This window comes from Panthera uncia (assembly GCF_023721935.1).
Source record: "Panthera uncia isolate 11264 chromosome D3 unlocalized genomic scaffold, Puncia_PCG_1.0 HiC_scaffold_9, whole genome shotgun sequence".
In the NCBI taxonomy this organism is placed as follows: Eukaryota; Metazoa; Chordata; class Mammalia; order Carnivora; family Felidae; genus Panthera; species Panthera uncia.
Genome location: NW_026057587.1, coordinates 316445 through 334652, shown reverse-complemented (window position 1 = coordinate 334652; position 18208 = coordinate 316445). Strand labels below are relative to the sequence as shown.

Below are 18208 nucleotides of genomic sequence, written 5' to 3'. Positions count from 1 at the left end.
TGCAGACGCAGAGGGTTTTCCTCTGTTCATAACCTTAGGTACGATTGCCCTTTCAACCGTGGAGACAAATGAGCTAGCCTGGGACTAGACTCTGCCCTGGGTGTCTGGACAGCCTGTTTGAATGAGCTGGAGTTAAGGAAGGCCAGGGACACTGCAGAGAGGACCGCAGCTGAGCTAAAAGTGTTTCAGGGCTTCGAAGCCAGAGACAGCACCTGCAGTGTGGGGAGGGGAGACTGAGGCTTGCTTTGCCCAGACACTGAGCGGGGATACAGATGTGGATAATGTCACTGGCTCGTTGATTTCTCTTTTCCCCCTTCGCTGGCTACTTTAAGTGGGTTTCTTAAGAATGAGACTTGTCCTTAGGGCAGCTGGGTGGCTCAGTGGGTTAAGTGTCCCACTTGGGCTCAGGTCATGGCCTCGTGGTCCACGAGTTCAAGCCCCGAGTCGGGCTCTGTGCTGACAGCTCAGAGCCTGGAGCCTGCTTCAGAGTCTGTGTCTCCCTTTCTCTCTGGCCCTCCCCCACTTGCACTCTGTCTGTCTCTCTCAAAAAGAAAAAAAAAAAAGAAAAAAAAAAAAAGAATGAGACTTGTCCACATTTCGTGTGTGTGTGCCCCATGCCCAGCACAGGATGCCTGGGAATGAATGAATCTGTGGATGAATGAAGGCTACAATCCGCCTACACCTGCCTGTCCCTTCTTGGGACCTGGCCATCTTCAAACATGCTGCAACGTTTGGCTTTTACCACGGTCTCTGGGGAAGTAGTTGTCTGAGTTATACTGGCCACACTGTGTTTTTCGTTTTTGTTTTCTTTAGTTTTCAGATCTTTTCCCCTTAAGCCCCATAGCCTGATTCCAAGGAGATCCTGGCTGACGGTGGCACTGAACACCGAGTTCCTCTTCGTGTTTTTTGGCCTCTGGGGATGGCAGGAGAAGCTCCCCTCGAAGCATTAAAATTGCTTTGTTCTCTCCCGCAGTGGCCAAGGGGCTACGCTTTCCAGAGTAGCCGTGAGAGCTTTATCCCAGCGCGAGCCTTCCGTAGACGCCCGCCGATGTTACGGTTCCCGTACGGTGTGCATCCTGGAGACGCTGTCACCCCGGTGGTGGAGGGGGGAGTGTGAGGGCGGGTGGGGTTTAGAGCTGATGAAGAACCTCACCGGCCCCGTCCTTCTCGGACCGGACTTCGGGGTGATTTCCGTCTGTGGACGTTGGTCAGGTTCGGGATGTCGGTTCCACGTGTATCAGCTCACACGTGTGTGCCTCCTAATTCCCGACTCGAACGCTAGGCTTCCGAAGCGGAGAGTGACATCGTCCTCCCTTGTCCCGCAGCTAGAATTTCCGGGCTCAAAGTTGAGCGAGAGCCACCCAGCACCCTATGTGACTCTCCCAAAGGCGATTGGTTTGGGACTGAGTGGCGTGAGGGCAGGAAGGCAACGCCTAGCCCGTGAGAGCCACTTCTTGGGCAGCCCCGGCTGAGCCCTGGCCAAGTGCCTCCCGTGGAAGAAGACTGTCTGTGTTCAGGGGACCTGGCGGGTGGGACCCCAGGAGAGGGAGGAACTTCCTGCCCGCCGGTGTTTTCTTTGGCTGCACAGGCCCCTGGACAGCTTGAATGGCGGGCCTTGTGCTTTTGATTTCCATTTTTTTATGCTTTTTGGTTCACTGAAGAAGTCCGCATGTCAAAGGCATGAGCCCTTGCTTGCACAAAAAAAACAAAAACAAAAACCAAAACCCATTCAAATGGAGGCAAAAAGTTCCCTCCACTTTATTCCCTTCCTCAGATAATACCACCGTCATTGGCCTGTGTCTTTCTAGACTTTCATCAGTGCACGCATCGTGAGCACGTATTTGTACACGTTGGTACATACTTGTTACATATAGTGAGCTAAGCTATGTGTAAATATTCTGCCATTTGCTTTTCAGTTCCTGCGTACCTCTTGGAAAACGTTTCCATATCAGAACAGATAGATCTCTCCGGTCTTTGCTGTTGGTTTCACTGCTGCGTGGCTTTCCTTCCAGTGGCTTTGCACTTCATTATTTCCCTGTTTCTCTATTGACGGCTGATTTTCTCTGTCGCGGAGTAACCGAACAGTGAATGTCCTGGCACGTGCCTCTCGGCGTCCAGGCACCAACGCCTCTGCCGGGTGGATTTTCAGGATAGAAGCCTCTAGACCGCGAAGTCCGTTCAGCTTGAGTTTTGACAGTTACCGCCGAATTGCCTTTCTGAAAAGCTCTAGCATTCACACAGCCACCAACAGCATGACAGTGCCCACTCCCCCCACATCCATGCCAATTGATTGTCGTGTTTTGTTGTTGTTAATCTGATGGGTTTGATTTACATGTCTCAGGCTGCCGATAGGGTTGAGTTCGCGATGCGATGCATTTTGAAACCTGTGACGGTTTCCGGAGCCCGGGGGTTGTAGACCTGGGCTCTGCCATTTGCTGGCTGGGGACCTTGCGCGTTACTTCACCTCTGAGTCAGGGGTCAGATGTAGTTTGCCTCCTGGCACGATCACAAAGCGCAAAGGTGATTACATGTGTGTGGAAATACCCTGGATGTGCCTGGTTTCTTACTTGAATCTGACCACTGCCTTGAGAAACAGGCTGAGACCGTGCTTTTGTTCCCACAGATAAGGAAACGGAGGCACAGCAAAGATCGGCAACTTGCCGGGGTTTACACGGCTTGTGGCCGTGGTGGGCTGGCACCCCAGCCCCGAGTTGGGGTATCCACTTCTGGAGGGGCATAGGACATCGAGTGGGAGCCCTCCATCCCATCCGATGCGGGGCTCGAACTCACGAACCGTGAGATCGTGACCTGAGCCGAAGTCGGACACTCAGCCGACTGAGCCTCCCAGGCGCCCCAACTTTTTCTTTTTTTTAAACAAAGAGAATATTCGTGTATTATGTGTTTAATTAAACATTAGTAACGAACCCACAACTTTCCCCAGAGAATGGCCCAATGAATTAGACACAAATGGCAGAGGAGCCCTGTGGATTGAGGTCGCTGGGAGAGGTCCAGGGAAGGAAGCGAGACTCGTCCCTTCTTCCCCGCGGCAGGCAGGAGTGGACAAGAGGCATTCGGCCGGACGGCGTGATCGTGAATTACCGAGTGCCGGGCAGTATTCAGGCCATCTTTGTAAATGTCCTCTTGTTTGGTCCTGAGGAATTCTGTGACACTTCTCGTTCTCATCACCAACAGTTAGGGAAACAAGCTTCGGAGAGTCATTTGCCCCAGCTGACCTTGCCTGGTGCGTGTGTGTGTGTGTGTGTGTGCGTGCGTGTGCATGCACGCGTGTGAAAATGTTCTGGAAGAAAACGCCAGGAGAATGGGGACACTTGTATCCACTGCCTAGAACTGATCCTGGCATGCGCGGTCGTCCCAAGTTTGAATGGGTGAGGAATGCATGGTCAAGGTCCCTAAGGGTACATTTCCGGGTGTCTCTGGTCCAACGGCGAAGGCCCAGCAGTGGGAAGGGCTCGTCTGCTGGGCCACCGTGTGTGTTGCTGGGCCCCTTAGCCTTCTTCACATCCCAGAGGGGAGCTGAGTCCCCTCTGCTGTCTTTAAGTTGGTTTTCTGGTTGGGATCAGTCTCAGGTGCTTTGTGCACGAATTTTTCCAGCTGAGGCTGAAGGCTTCCCCCGTGTGTATTTCCATCTCGGGAAATGACGCCTCCATCTCCCCGAGCGCAGAGCTGAAGATCTTGGGTCATGCCCAATATGGTCTATCAGCAGGTGCTATTGGCTTTATCTTCAAAACCTAGCTGTGTTTCAACTCCTCAACATCACCCCGAAAGCCTTCTCCAACCGCTGCTTGGACTGGTGCAGTAGTCTTCTCTCTGGTCTCCATAGACAGCCAGAGGGATCCTGATGAAACACTCAGCAGACCATACGTCCCCTCGCTGACAACCCTGCAAGGTTCCCTGTGTTACTCTGAGTGAAGACCGAGGTCCTCTCGGTGGCCCAGAGGCCCCTGCAGTCTGGCCCTCCTTCCCTCTCTCACCTCACCCGCTCTTGGCCCCGCAGCTCACCTGCCATGCACATCTCCTGGATGTCCTCGAGCCTGCCGAGCCTGGTGCCACCACAGAGCCTCTGGCTCGCGCTCCTCTCTGTCCGGAAGGCTCACTCTGAGATATCTGTGTAGCTTGCCCCGCACGTCCCTGAAGGTAGCCTCCGTTATGCTGTATGTTTATTTGTGTGTCCTCTTTCGCCCTCATGAGCGTGGACGTCTGCTGGGGCAGGGGCCGCGTTGTCGCTCCCACGGCAGCGTCCCCGAGGGCCAGAGCAGCGGGGGGTTCGTGGTACGGTGGGTGACGGAGAGGTGGTCAGGGCCGTGAGGTTGGGGTGTTTCCTCGCCCTCTCCCCTCGCCCGGGACTTGGACCCAGACTCTAGTTTGCTCCTTCTGCCCTCAGCGAGAGCCACCCGGAGAGCCTCAGGAACGCCGTGCCCTGCCCCTGGGTGGCCTTGTGCCCTTTGGCAAATGTCCTCTGCCCATCAGTTAAAAGGTGGGGGGGGGGAGATGACGGGCAGTGAGTGTATTCGGCAGATGCTGTTTGAAGTGTCCTGCACGTATTACATCATTTCGTTTCGCGTCCGAACAGCGACTGTTGCCTCTCTTTCCTGAGGGAAAGAGAAGCACAGGGCCGTGAAGTCCCTTGCCCCAGGTCACACGGCTGAAATGGCAGAACCAGGATTTCAGTCCAGAGGGCCTCCGCCCCGAGGCCCGGCCTCCCTGCTGTCTGTATTGACTGCTGTCAATATTTCGCGGTAGGGCGGGCCCCTCCCGGATTCCCCGCTTGGGTCGACCTCGCCTTTGCCTGCGCGGCCGGTGGGCAGCGGGGTCCGCTCCGGCCTTTCCTCCTTATCGGCACCTCCCCCGAACTGTCGGTACAGCGCGCCTCGTGGCTATCTCGCTGGCGGGCCGGTCTGATGGAGCGGGCTGTGTTCTAGAATCACAGATGCCCAGGCCAGCTGGGGAGGGCCGCCCGTCTCGTGCCCGTCGTCGCAGCAACCCTCAGGGTGGGCTCGTGCCTCTGCCCCGGGGTCTGCTGGGCCAGCCCCGCCCGCCGGCCAGCGCCCCCTCCGGAGCTCCGGGAGGCCGCCGGTCAATCTTGGAGGGCATCGTGGTGTCACAGGCTGATCGCTCCTGGGCTGTTTTCTGCAGCCCCCCCCCCCCCCCCCCCCCCCCCCCGGGGGGCGGCGCCCGCGGCGGGGGGGGGCGGGGGGCGGGGGGGCGCCGGCGGCGCGCCCGTGCCGCCCTCCGCCCCCCCCCCCCCCCCCCCCCCGTGCACCTGGCCGCGTGTGGCAAAGCGGGGAATTGATCTGTGGTGGCCGATGGCGGGCGCCCCCCCCTCCCCCCCGGGGTGGCTGGGATCGCAGGTGCGCGCTGGGTCTGTCCTGTTTTGCTTCCTCTTTCCCGCAGCGGAACTCGGTTTCTCTCCCTGCGCACGAGAGACCTTCTTACTCCATGGTGACAGCTGGAGACCGGGGGCAATTTTGAGTCTACCGGAGTCTGGTTTATTTTTGTTTTCGGCTCTGGCTTCACGAGGGTGTGTGTGTGTGTGTGTGCACGCGCAAATGCTGGCGTGTGCGTGCGCTGATGGCACACGCGTGACTGGTGATGCGCGAACACGCGTTGGCATGTGCAGCCCGTCCCGGAGCACGTGGGTCAACAGGGATCGCGGTGTCCCGTGTTGGCGTAGAGGTGCGCGCGTGTGTTGACGTGTGCGCGCATGGGGAGGCGTGGCACGCGCGGCCCTCACGCATCCGCACGTGCGCACATCGTCGCGGTCGCGTCATGCGTATCGCGACGCGTGCGGACACCCTCGCGCACGCATGTTAACGCGTGTCCGTGCGTGCTGGGTGCACGCGTCCGCGTGTGGCCGCGCGTGCCGCCGCAGTCCGGCCTCCCCTCGGCCTGGCACCAGGGGCATGTTCCGCGGGCCTCGCTCTTCCCGTTCCGTGAAATGTTCCCCGTCCCTTCCTGGAATGACTGACACCTGCCAATACCTGCACCCAGTGAGTCAGTGTGATTAGCCAGAACGTGGTTACGTGCAGTTACCCGGAACCGCCTTGTGCCGGCCTTCGTCGGGCACAGCAAACGAGGCAGAGGCCAGTCCCGAGTGGGCGTCGAAGGCGTGCTCCGTCACGTCTCCCTGGGGCACGTCCTGGTCGCCCTGGAGACCCCGCACGAGCGCGTCTGCTCCATCAAAGTCTGTGGGTCGACCCGGTGTCCTGGGTCAGCGGCAGAGAGGCCCCTGGCTCTTCGGCCACCCCCAGGGCTGGTTTCCGGCACGAGGCTGCCGCGGACAGGCTTCGGGTTCCCAGTCGTGGAGGAGTTGGTGCCCCTGCCCTTTGCCACAAAGATCTAGTGGCTTTGGCCCCGTAAACATGTTTATGGTGCAGAGAATTCAGTTGTACGGTTAGGGCCAAAATTAAAAAAAAAACAAAAAACACCCGAGAAACAAAAGGAGTTCTTTCCCGTACCTCGTTTTCCCTTGTCAAACGTGACCTTGGCCTCCACTGGCCCTGGGAATGGCTGGCAGGGGCAGAAACGCAAAGAGGAACAAAACAGTCCGTTCTTGGCTTTGGAGCTTTACAGGGCTCAGCAGCTGGCGATCACGGGGCGTCCCGGATGCTTCTGGTCCTGACGTGAAGCTGCTCGGTCTGCCCAGAACCTCCCTGAACCCAGAGGTCCGGGACCCTGGTGGTCCGAGGCCTGGCTGTCAGTCTCTTGCCCCTTCCCCTCCCCCGCCCCATGTCTTCCTGTCCCTGCTGGGGAGGGGGAAGGAACAGGAGTGGCCCGACCCTTGTTTGCTTCCTGGCATTTTGGGCGAAGTTCCTTCCACCTTTTCTGGAAGCTCCCAGAAGGACTCTTAAGACACTTGAAATATCTGTTCCCTTACCTCCTGGCCAGCTGCTCCTTTGTCTTACGTGTTGGGGCCTCGGCCAGTCTCAAGCAGTGAGGGGCGTCTTTGTCCTGGCTGCTGATATCCCACGCCCAGACCTTTCTCCCGAATTACAGCCTCCGGCAGCCAGGGGCCAACCGCGGATCTCAGTTCGGGCGGCCAGAGGCTGCTTGCACTACCCCGGTGGGGGGGCGCCCCCCCCCCCCCCGCCCCCCCCCCCCCCCCCCGCCTCAGGCCTCCGGCCGTACCCCCGTCTCTGTCGGTGGTTTTTCTCTCCCACGGCCGTCCAGGCCGAGAGCCTGAGCCCCAGCCTGGCTTCCCCCTTCTCTCTCTTACTTCCTACATTGAACCAGCGGGACGGTTATAGTTTTCATCTTCACAGTACGTCCGGGATCCCACCGCTTCTCGCCGTGTCTGTGGCCACCGCCCCGGTCCAAGGCTGCATCGCATCTCCCTGTCTCTGGCTTTGCTCCCCGGCCGGGTTTGCTCCACGCAGCGGCCACACGGAGCCTCTGAAATCTGCAGCCGGACCACCATTCTCTGTTCCAAACCCCCCCCCCCCCCCGGGGGGCCGGGCTCTCCCCCCCCCCCCCACCCCCACCTCCCTTGTTTGAATTTGCCAGCCCCCTCCCCATCCCCTGTGCTCCCGTCCCTCCTTCCCCTGCGGTCACTTCTGGAGCCCTGTCACCCCGTGAGATGCCGCATCTCTCACCCGTGTGCGTCCTGTGTGGTGTTTATTGTCTGTGTCTCCCCAGGAAACCGTGGGGCCCGTGAGGGCAGGGACCTTGGTTTTGTTTTTTGCTGTGTCCCCAGCACCTGGAATGATGCCTAGCACGTAATCACAGGTTCTCAAGTATTTACTGAATGGGGGTTTAGAAGACAAGGGTGGTTCACAGGGAGGTTTGCGACCAGTGGCGGGTGGTGCTCCCGGGCAGGGACGTGGGGTCGGCTGCCCTTCCCCCCTGCACGGCCCCTGCTGTAGCCCGAGCTGCCCCTGCCTCCTCACCGCGCCGCCCGCCCCTGCCTGTCTGTCCACCCTGCGGGCAGCTCTTTCTGCTGCGGCCAGAATGCTCTTTGGAAAATGCAAGTTGGATCATTTCACTGCCCTGATTAAAAACAAAACTTCTCGGGGGTGGTAGGAAGCCTGTCTGTCCCCACGGTGGCGCTTCTTCAGGGCCCCTGCCTGCTCCGACTCTCAGATTTCTTGCCCTTGCTCTAGCCCCACAGGCTTTGCTTTTCCTGCAGGGCACTGTGTTCTTTCCTGCCCCTGGGCCTTTGCATGTGCTTTTGTGTTTCAGCTCAAATGTGACCTGTCGAAGAAGATACCCCCTGACCACCAGCCCTCCCCGTGAGCCCCACTCCCACCGTGTCCCCCGTCTGTGTTAGAGCCACCCGTGTCATTCCCTTCCGGGCCTTTGCCATTCTCCCAAGTTACGGCGTTCGTTTGCTTGAGGTTCCGTGAGGCAGGGACCTCGTCTGTCTTGTTCTTGACCGTATCCCATGGTTGGGGACCCTGGTCCAGGGCGGGGACCTGGCTGGCATGGGACTTTGGGCTGAGTCAGGGAAGGGATCCTACTGGGGATCCTCAAAAGCCTGGGCTTTGGAGCCTGACTCCTTAGATTCCAGTACCTTCTCCTCCACTCCTTTCTGCGCGACCGTGGCGAGTGACTTAACCTTGCGGTCCCTCACTTTCCCCAGGCCCGCCTCTGAGGGCCGTGCCACAGACAGTGCTGTGGAAGAGCCCGTATTAGCACAGTGCCTGGCACAGAGGAGCCCCGAGGAGCCACCGGGAGCCTGGTCTCTGAGATGCGTTCGTGGATTCAGGCAGGGGCCCTGGGACTTCTCTCCCATTCCAGTGACTGGGTGTTTCCCTTGGCCGATGTCTTCTGATTGACCCCTTCTCCGTTCCAACACGACGACGGAGTGGCCAGGAGGGACACAGATTTACAAAGAGGTCCTCAGGGCCGTCTGTGAGCGGCGGGTAACCACGCGGCACCTGTCCCGGCATCGTGGCCCCAGCGGGCGGCTCGCTTGGGGGGAGGGGGCACCCTTCCTGCTGCATTTAAGCAGAAGTTGAGCGTTAAAGTGGAACCATTTGTGTGTCGTCTCGGGTCCTCACCCGCAGAAACTGTGTGAGGCGGGAGGGGAAGCAGCAGGCCCATTCTGCTGCTCATTTTACTCTGAAGGGACCGGAGGCACGGCTCACGGGCACTGTCACTGTCGTGCAAAGTCACGTGCCTGCACCCGGTGAGCCACCTGAGGGCACAGGGAGAGGGCAGGGAGGGAAGCTTTGCTGGCCCTACCCTTCTTCCTGCGGGTCCCACAAGGGAGCACCTGGTAGGCTGCATGCAGTCCCAGAGTTCAAGGTGGATGTCTTTGCCGTGTGAATCCCTATCACTCACCAGCAGCTTTGTCTGGGGCTCGGGATTGGTCTCCTGCACTATGGGGGGGCTGGAGTGGGGGAGAGCGGCTGCTTTGCAGAGGTCCCCCAAGGGAACCTTGTGGAGGGACCTTTAAGGGTAACTAGAGAATTTTCCCGGTGGCTTGGATCACATGTGCATCCCTGGAGCTGGGGAAGGAGTTTCCTTTTTCCCCAAACCGCAGGGAGTGGGGTGGGCAGGTGGTGCCCTAAATGAAAAGGAGGCTGGGTACGGAGTAGGGGGCATGGAAGATGGGGACGCGCTAGCAGAAGGAGGAAAAGGAGACAGGCAGCAAGAAATGGTTGAAGGGCCCTTTGCCCCAGAATAGCCCCCCCTGCCCCCGCTTCATCTCGTTGCCTCAGTGACATTGGCCGTTACAGTGTTAGAGATTATTTTGTTTGGCTCCACCTAAGACCTCTTGAGGAGGCGGTCGCTTATCAGCTAATTGTTTGTATCGGGGAAGGTTTCATAATCTCCCGGATCGTTAGATCTGGAACTTGGGTTTTACTCAATTGCACTTTTTTTTATTTCTCCTTCGGGGAAAACCAAATCCAGAGGGAGCACGGATTTACGTAAAGCCACGGAGCAAAGTGGCAGCGAGGGCTGCCGGCGGGGCCGATGGCCCCCGGTGAGCCGAGGAGGGGGATGCCGGGTGGAGGCCAGCTGGGCCGGGGGAGGCCGGACGGTTGCAGGAGCAAGGCCTTATAAACTGGGAGAGACGTCAGAGCTGGAATGTGCCGAAGTTCAGACGGCCTGCCCCACGGGTGGGCGACTCCCCGGGCGTGCGGCAGATGGAGCCTGGCGGGCGAGGGGTGAGCCCGGGACCCTGTGGCCTGTATCACCGTCTGCCCGCGTCCGTCAGAGGGGTGGTTGGGGTGAAAGCCGTGTAGCCAGCAGGTACATCCCGCAGGGTGGCCGAGCACATCTGTCAGCAGCAGCATCCAGGGGCACAGCCTTCTTGAGCCAGGACAGTGTGGGGGTGTGCGTGGGAGGGGCCTGCCTGGGCGGCCAGGCCCCGGGGGGGCCCTCCGGGAGCATCTCTGACGGAGTGCCCTGCGTGCCCACACGGTCACCTTCCATCTGGGTGAGAGGCCGAGTGCGGTGTGGGGGCTGGGAGGTGGTACCCGGGCCGCCAAGGTCAGTCAAGGTCAGTTCTCAAATGCCCAGCCCTTGGCCAGGGTTTTGGCGTCCAGGAGCTTAGGTGGACGCAAGAGCGTGGAGTCTGGAGCCAGACGGTCCGGGTTCAGATCCTGCCTTTCCCCCAGCTGTGTGCCTTTGGGCAAGCGACTCGACCGCTCTGTGCCCCCCTTCCTCCTCTGTGAAGCGGAGTCTAAAGTATCTTCTCTCTGGGGCTCTTCAGCACTGGAGGAGCACTTAGGATAACAGCTTAGCAAGTGTTACATACGTGTTTGCTCTTGCCTCCCTCTAAACCTTATAGACACGTGCCTAGAGGATCAGGCTGCCTTCATTTCCCCTGAGTGGGGCCGTGCCGTTTTCCTGCGTCTTGCTGTTCTCACCCCGTCGTCGCTCTCTTTTCCAAACCTCCCCGGGTCACCTGGGTCGCTCTCGCCGGTCTGTCTGGCGGACTGGGAAGGTTCCGGAGCGTGGACGTCCCAGCGGGCCCCACAAAGGGGCCGTTCGGCCTCGTGAAACAACCACACCGCGGTCCGTGCGCCCTGTTCCCGACCGAGGTTTTGCTTGGAGAAACTGCCAGGACCGTGCGGGGGACGGGCCCGAGCCCTGTCCCCAGCTCCCCTGAAGGCTTACAGTTTGTCCGCGAGGCCAGGATTTTTGACAGCTTGCCCCTCGGTTTGGATTTGTCTGATCGTTTCCTCATGAGCGCGCATTCTCTTCCGACAGATTTTGCCGTGTAGCAACACAAAAGCGGCCTTGTGTGAATCAGATGGGAGTAGGGCTCTTCTGGCCGAGCTGGGATGGGTGTCTCGACACCCCCCCCCTCCCCGCCTCCGGATTAACCCCAGTACTGCGGACGGGTGACTGCCCGCGGGACGGCCGGATGGTCGCCTCCTCCTGTTCTGGGCTGGAGAGCTGGACGCTGGGGTGGCGGATGGGGGCTCCCCTCTGTTCTGGAGCCCCCCCCCCCCCCCCAGCCCTCTGAGTCCTGCAGGAATCTCGTGCCCCGTCAGCCCGGCCCCATCTGGCCCGTTGGCCGGCGGTGGAGGTCGTGGGCGTTACTCGGCAGAGAGCCGACTGCAGCCGGAATCCCTTGGCAGCTTCGAGAGCCTCTCCGGTCCCCGGGACTTCCTTCGACTGCGCGTTCCCAGCCTTCGTGGATTCCACCCATCAGAGCCTCCTGCTTCCTCGTGTCAGCCCCGGAGACTTTGATTTCTTTCTGCTGTGAAATATCGTGCACTTCAAGGAAACTGCCGGAGACACACGCGGTTAAATAGACACCGAAGACGAACACCTGTGTGATCACCCCCAGACGGAAAAGCGGGACCTCGGACGCCCTCCAGAAGCCCCCGGCGGACGAAACTGGGCTCGTTCCCGGCCTGCCGTGCTTTTTATTCTGCTCCCCTGAGCACGACGCTCGGTTTCCTCTGATTCCGAACTCTACTTGAAATCAGTCATACTGCCGAGGTCTGAATGTCTGTTTTCCCCAAACTCCTGTGTCGCAAACCCCGCGCCCAGAATGCTGGTGGGAGCGGGGGCCTCTGGGAGGTGACCGGAGGTGAGGGTGGGGCCCTTAGGAAAGTGTTAGTGCCCTTGTCAAAGAGTCCCCAGAGAGCTCACTCGCCACTTCGGCCACTCGAGGACACACAGCAGAAAGCCCACGACCCAGGAGAGGGCTCTCGCCTGCCCACGCCGGCACCCGGATCTCAGACTTGCAGCCTCCAGACGGTGAGAGACGCGTGTCTGTCGTTCATCAGCTGGGGCGTTGAGTCCTCGCAGCCCGGATGGACTAAGGCAGAAACGGTACCCGGAGTGGGTTGCTGCTGTATAAACACGCCTACGACCGGGGAAGCGGCTTTGGACCTGGGTGGCGAGCAGAGTCTGGGAGAGTTTGGGGTGCACGCCGGAGGGAGCCCCCACTGCCACGAACGGACGGTTGCGGTCGGTGCTGGTGAGGGCTCAGAAGGAGAAGAGGGGAGGGAGCCCCCATCTTTTTGCCCAGCTCCCCCCCCCCCCCCCGCCATGGTCGCCAGCGGAGTGTGGTCGCGGGCCGAAACGGGGGCCTGGTTCGAAGCTGGAGGAAGGGCGATCCTTGGTCTAAAGCAGCTGCGTTGTGTTTGCGTCCTCGTGTCGTGTGGAAGGTGTAGCTGGCAGGCGAGAAAACTGGGTACCTGGGGGGGCCGGGGCGGGGGGGGGGGTTCTGTAAGCGCAGCGTGGAAGGCGTGGCTTGTGTGAGCCCTTACAGGGGAGCGAGCGCAGAGGAATGACACAGGGACCGTTCCTCAAAGGGAAGTAGAAGGTAAACGTTTGGAAACGTCTCAGCCTCCCCGTGCTGGAAACGAGAGAGCCGAGGAGGAGAAGGCCACGGGTGTGGCCAGTGACCGTTTGATAAGGAGATACGTGTGGGTGTGAACCCCAGTTTGTTCGCCCCGTGGGAAGGTAGCCAGCCCGACCCGAAAGGGAAGGACGGGGCAGTGGGGGAAGGCGGCCGGCACCCTTAGGTTTTAGGGCCCTGCGGGGGCACGCGCGTCGATCCTTCGGACAAGGGAAGGACCCCAGGGAGGACCGGAGGTCCTCGGGCTCCCCCCTCGGGGCGGGGCGCCACCTGGGTTTCAGCAGGCCCGGCTGGCTCCTGCCCCAGGAGCTGTGGGCGCGCACCTTGGGCAGAGGGCGGCCGCCAGGCGAGGCGGCCGCCCACGCCCTGTTGGGGTGACGCCCGGCAGAGCCGTGGGGACGGGGCAGCCCCGGACCCCAGGCGGGTGGAGCCAGGGGCGCGCGTCTCGACCCGGGAGAACCGCCGAGTGGGCCGTGCCCGGCGAGCGTGGGGGGACCCCGACCCCAGCCACGGTGGGTCGGGGAGGCAGGACGGCGGCCGAGGGGGCCTCTTCTTGAGGCTCGGGGCTCAGGGTTCTTTGCCGCGTTGGGTTTTGGGTTCCCCTTCGACCTGTTCCCCCTTTTCCCCCTTTCGGAACGGGAGTGTCACATGGGATGTCACAAGCCCTAGACGGTTGTGATTTCACAGGCGCACAGCTGGAGTCTCACTCATGCCTGATTTCGATACGTAATAGTTTTTAAATTTTTAATTATTTTTTTGAGAGAGAGAGAGAGAGAGCAGGGGAAGGAGAGAGAGAGAGAGAGAGAGAGAGAGAGAGGAAGAGGGAGAACCCCAAGCAGGCTCCACACCCAGCACAGAGCCGGACGTGGGGCTCGATCCCACAACCGTGAGATCGTGACCTGGGTCGAAATCAAGAGTCGGACGCTCAACCGACTGAACCACCCAGGCGCCCCCCTGATTCAGATACTTAGATGGGGCTTTGGGCTCAGACTGGTGGGCGGATGCCACGTGAGAAGGGCGTAGATTGGGGGGGCCAGGGTGGCAATGCTGTGGTCGGCATGTTTGTGGCCCCCCTCCCCCCGCCCCCGCCAAATTCCTGCATTGAAAACCTGATGCCCAGGGTGACGGTGCTGGAGGTGATTTGATCACGAGGGCAGAGCCATGAGGCGCCACGGGTGGGGTTGGTGCCTTTAAAAAAGAGACCCCAGGGAGTTCCCTGCCGCTTCAGAGGGGGGCTCTTCCCCGACCACAGTGACGCCCTCAGACTTCCAGGCTCCCAGCTCTGAGAAGCGAGTGTCTGTTGTTTATAAGCCACCCTGGCTGTGGCGTTTTGTGACAGCAGCCTCGCCCAGGCGGACTGAGACACACATAGGTATTTTTTTTTTTTTTTTTTTTTTTGGGTTTTTTTTTTTCTCATTATGTTTGTGAGATTTGGCCTTTTTTTTTTTTTTCTTTTTTTAAAAAATTTTTTATTTATTCTCGAGACAGAGAGACAGAGCATGAGCGGGGGAGGAGCAGTGAGAGAGAGGGAGACACAGACTCCGAAGCAGGCTCCAGGCTCCGAGCCGTCAGCGCAGAGCCCGACGCGGGGCTCGAACTCACGAGCCGTGAGAGCGTGACCTGGGCCGAAGTCGGACGCTCAACGGGCTGAGCCCCCCGGGCGCCCCGGGATATGCCCTTGTGGTTGCAAGAAGCCACACCTCCTTTTTCGCGGCCGTGTAATATTCCACGGGGCCATCCTGGGGTGTCGGTCTACTCATGACGGCCGTGAGTCCCTGCGGTGCTGGGTCGTGCACGCTCGCGGCCCCCGCCCCCAGGCTGTACACACCGAGGTCGCTGAGGGTCCAGGTGTGTGCAGCCTCAGTTTTGCCCGGACGTGCCGCGCTCGTTTCCGGAGCGATTGCACCAGCTCTCGCCCCCTCGTTAATTTTTTACTTAATAATTTATGGAGGCGAAATTCACATAACATATAATTAGTCACTTCATTTATTAAAAATTTTTTTTTTAATTTGAGAGACAGAGAGAGGGAGAGAGCGAGCATGTGCACAGGAAGAGAGGTGCAGAGGGAGAGAGAGAGCATTCCAAGCAGGCTACGTGCTTAGTGCAGGGCCGGACACGGGGCTGAATCCCACGACCCTGGGATCATGACCCTGGGATCCCATGACCCTGGGATCGTGAGCAGCAATCAAGAGTCAGACGTTCAAGCGACTGAGCCACCCAGACGCCCCTGATTAGTCGCTTTAAAGTGATCCATTCGGTGGCATTTAGTACCTTCACGGAGGTGTGCGGCCGTGACCTCTGTCGGCTTCTAGAACATTTCCGTCCCTCCAAAGTGAAGCCTGCTCCCCCTGGGCCGTCACTCCCCATTCTCTCCCCCCAGCCCCTACACAGTCACGCGTAGCGCTGGACGTCCGCACGCACGGCAGGGGTCAGGAGCATGCTTCTGGAGCCAGGCAGGAGGTGTGGGTTCAAATCCTGGCTCTGCCTCCGGTTCTCAGAGCCTCTGCCGGGACGTGCGGGGTCGTGGGGCAACGGGAGCCAGCTTCCTTAGCTGTGCCTCGCGGTCCCTCCCGCGGCCACGCCAGCGCCCCATCCCTTCAGGCCTTCCCCGGTGGCTGTGGTTGCAATGGCTGCTGCTTTGATTCGCATCTGTGACTTGCAAGGTTGACTTGCCTTGCTTTTGTGCGTCAGTGGGCGTGCAGAGTCCGAGGCTCAGAGTTTGAGGGGCCTGTTGGGGAGGGGGGTCACGCAGCAAACTGGGACTGGGGCTCAGTTTAATCACAAGTCTGGGGCCCCTGGGGGCGCCCGGGTGGCTCGCTGGGTTAAGCGCCTGACTCTGGGTTTCGGCTCGGGTCCTGACCTCGCGTTTTCGTGAGTTCGAGCCCCACGTCGGGCTCTGCGCTGACAGCGAGGAGCCTGCTGGTGATTCTCCCTCTCTCTCTGCCCCTCCCCTGCTTGCGCGCTCTCTGTCCCTGTCAAAATAAATCAACAACAACAACAAAAGAGTCTCGGGCCCCTGATGAGTAAGGGCAGCTAACCCTGGAGTGGCGGAGAACGTGAGGTTCTTCTCCGGTGGGAGCCCTGAGTGCGAGGTCGGCGTGTATCCAGGACGGGGAGAGAATGTGGGTGACCCCCCCCTTCCCCCCCCCTCCCCCCCCCCCCCCCCCGCCTCCCCAAACCAGCTTGGGCGTTCCTTGCCTGCTGACAATGCTGTGCACCTGTGTATGGGTGTATTTATTTTCTAGCGCCTTTGTTCCTACACGGCCATACCCTCCGTGTGTCTGTGTCCTTTCCTCTTCTTTCAAGGGCACCTGTCATTGGATTTAGGGCCCCCCCCCCCAGTCCAGGACGACCTCATCTCCAGACCCTCAACTTGATTCCACTTGCAAAGACGCTGTTTCCAAAGAAGGTCACGTTCTGAGGTTCCAGACGGACGTGAATGCGGGGGGGTGGGGGGAACACTATTTACCCCACCGCAGTGTGTGTGTGCCCGATGCCCCAGACCTGCAGATGCCCAGTTCACAGCCAGCCCCTGGGTCTCGGGTTCTCTGGGAACTCGATTTTCCCCTGAAAGCCACTTTCCACCCGTGCGGTGGGGGTGATTTTGTCAGCTCGCGTGGCCCCCGACGGTCATGTTCCTCGCGACAGCTGGACTGGCCGTGCCCTGCAGGGCCCACGCTTGCCCAGAAAGCCCCTGCTGGCATCGGAAAGAAGATAGAGAAAGAAGCGAATTTAAAAACAAGGGGACGATTAAAAACGAAGCGAAAGCATACAAAACACCGGCACAGCCTCAAAACGAAGGCACAACATGCAAACCGCCGCTCCCAGGGCCGACGGTGGGTCCTCGCTGCCGCGGGTCCTTGCTGACTCGGGCCAGTAGTTGCTTCCTGAAAAACAATGTTTGTGTCCCCAGGGACCGGCACATCCTCCCTCCTCTCTCTCTGCCCCTCCCCTGCTCGTGCTCTGTCTCTGTCTCTCAAAAGTAAATAAACATTAAAAAAAATAAAGCAACAGAAATACATTCTCTCACAGCTCTGGAGGCCGGAAGCCTGAAACCAATGTGTTGGCTGGACCGCCTTCCATCCCGAGGCTCTCGGGAGGAGCCTGCCTCTTTCTTCTGGTGGCTCTGGGTGGCCCTTGGCTGGTGGCCATATCACTCCAGTCTTTGGCTACCTTTCCACACGGCCCTTTTTTGTAACTTCTCTTCTGTGATAAGGACGCTCGCCATTGGATTTAGGACCCACCCGTGTGAGCCAGGGTAATCTCATTTTAAGATCCGTGATTGCCTCCGCAAAGATCTTTTCTTCCAAATAGGGTCACGTTAAGGTTCCAGGTGGACAGGTCTTCGGAGGGGCCCCCGTTCAAGTGGCTGCAGGGAGCCCGATGTTAACGGCAGCGGCGTCGATGGGGTGTCCCCTGTGAGCCTGGCTCCAAAGCCGCACAACAGCTTGTCACATCCTCACGACCCCTCAGGGGTGCGGTGATGCGTGTTTTCCAAGTGGAGGCACAGGGGCTCAGAGAGGTTGCCGGACCTGCCTGAGGTCACACAGCTGGTGGTGGGAATGGGCCGTCTACTTTTGTCCCAGGTCGTAGCCCAGCCGCTCATGGACCCGGACCCGGCTGGAGAGGTGTTTTATGGGGCCCACACGGCAGTTAAAAAACAATTATTTAGATAAATTGGTTGTCAGCATTTAAAGACGGGCAGGTTTATACGGAAATCTAGGTTTCTGGACACTCGTGGTAGTTAGTTGACATCTGTTCTAGAAGCAGCCTCACCTCGCCAGGACGATGCTTTCCGGCCGTGTGGCCGCGGGCGAGTGACTTGGCTTCTCTGGGCCTCGGTTTCCTCATCCGTAAAATGGGGCTAGCAGTAGGCCTGGCCACGCAGGTGTTGCTTCGAGGGATAAACAGGTTGGTAAACAGGGCGCGGGTTTGCCCTGCCCCGTGCGTGTGCAACTGAGCAGTGGCTGCATCAGGCTGACATCGTTGTGATCAATTCCCAGGCTCTTTCTGGAATAAATTCAGAGGCCACCGGGGTCCCGGGTGATGCAAGGGTGCCCAGAGGACATCCGGGCCATCGGCAGCCGCTGGGGGTTCTGATGCCGCCTGAGGTCTTAGGCGTGAGCCCCCTGCCTCAGTTTCCTCATCTGGGACAGCACCTTTCTGTCTCCCTGGGCAAGTTGGGGGGATTCAGAAAGTGGCCCCAATTCCTGGCCGTATGTGGGCAGTGACCTCAGATCCTCCTCGAGCCTCAGTTTCCCCAGCTGTGAGGTGGGATGGGGATGTGCGCTGTCGTGAGGTCGGAGAGGCAGGGAGCAAAGTGCCCCTGGCGGGAGCCTGAGGATGGTGATGGGAGAGGCGGGCGATGCAGGGTGTGTCCACACGGCCCCGGGGGGTGGGAGCGGAGGGGCGGGGGCGGGG

At 59.7% G+C, this 18208-nt stretch overlaps 1 protein-coding gene across 8 annotated transcripts in view; it reads left to right on the top strand.

The window, feature by feature from the left end:
• Window positions 1-18208, top strand: part of SCARB1 (scavenger receptor class B member 1) — a 500386-nt gene that overhangs the window by 437885 nt on the left and 44293 nt on the right. The gene's annotated exons all lie outside the window — the stretch shown is intronic.